The sequence below is a fragment of the Geospiza fortis genome, unplaced genomic scaffold, assembly GCF_000277835.1.
Source record: "Geospiza fortis unplaced genomic scaffold, GeoFor_1.0 scaffold17, whole genome shotgun sequence".
Taxonomy (NCBI): Eukaryota; Metazoa; Chordata; class Aves; order Passeriformes; family Thraupidae; genus Geospiza; species Geospiza fortis.
Window position 1 is genome coordinate 1,362,504 of NW_005054438.1, and position 1,084 is coordinate 1,363,587.

Here is a 1,084-nt window from a genome sequence, read left to right on the forward strand (position 1 = left end):
ACTTACTACTCTTTCAAGGCAATTGCTTTGGGATAACAAATAAAAAAACTCATTGGAAGAGGATGCCAGAGCGATGCATTGTCTGTGACTGAAAATGTGAAATCCGAGTTTGACTTCCAAAGCTCCAATCTGTTTAGCTAGTTGTCAATGAATAATGCATTAAAACAAGTTGTCCTCCTCCACAAACACATATGGGACCTTGACTGCACAAAATTCAGAGAGCACCCAATATTTCTAAAGTTATGTTCAGTGTCCCCTAACGTTTTTTAACATGGGCAACTAAACTTCAGGCATGGTTTTGCACACACCACCAGCACAGAACTTCATGTGAGAGGTTTAAAACTTATTTTTGTCACCAGATTTTCAAAGTCATGACGTTACAGAACACCTTTGCAAAGAGAGACAAGGGTGTGATTTGCCTCTCAATCATTCTGGCATAAACCAAATGTATTCCTGTGACATCAATCAAAATCAAATTAATTACACTGATATCTCCAAAAGTAGAGCCTTGCTTAGTGCTTTCATATGGTTACAAAGCAAGAACAAGCAGTCCCCCTTTTTAAGTAAGACTGGTTGAAATGTTTTTGTTAGGACTGATCTTTTCAGAAAATTAGGTGTTTGATTCCACCCACTAAGAGAAGCTATCTTCTCCCTGTGGATAAATATGGTGTTTTACCTGAAAAGTCTGAAAGATTACTATTTTTCCTAGATGATAACAAACCTTGTTCTAAATCACTGCTCAGTTTTCTGCCTCCATCTTTTCTGCTGGATAAACCCCCCACTCCAAACTATACATTCCTTTAAGTTCTTTGGACAGAGGCTTCAAAAATTGTTTTCTTTTCCTCACATTGATGAGCAGTCTAGATAGGAAAGCTGACTTATGCAGGCAAAACTAACATTTCAAAGCTACAGCTACAGCGTGGAATATAAAAGAAATAGTTCAACATTCAAACTGGGGGGGAAAAATCCAATAGAGAAATTGTCTATATTGCCAATCATGTTAGTACAGCCTCTCTTTGATTTTGCCATTTTTTAGAGAAAAGCTGACACTTTGCATGAGGTAAAAGCTTATTAAAAGCCAGTG

The 1,084-nt window shown here is 37.4% G+C and overlaps 1 protein-coding gene across 1 annotated transcript in view; it reads right to left on the reverse strand.

Moving 5' to 3' along the window:
• LOC115948594 (uncharacterized protein PB18E9.04c-like) overlaps positions 1–1,084 on the reverse strand; it is an 8,849-nt gene that overhangs the window by 1,435 nt on the left and 6,330 nt on the right. The gene's annotated exons all lie outside the window — the stretch shown is intronic.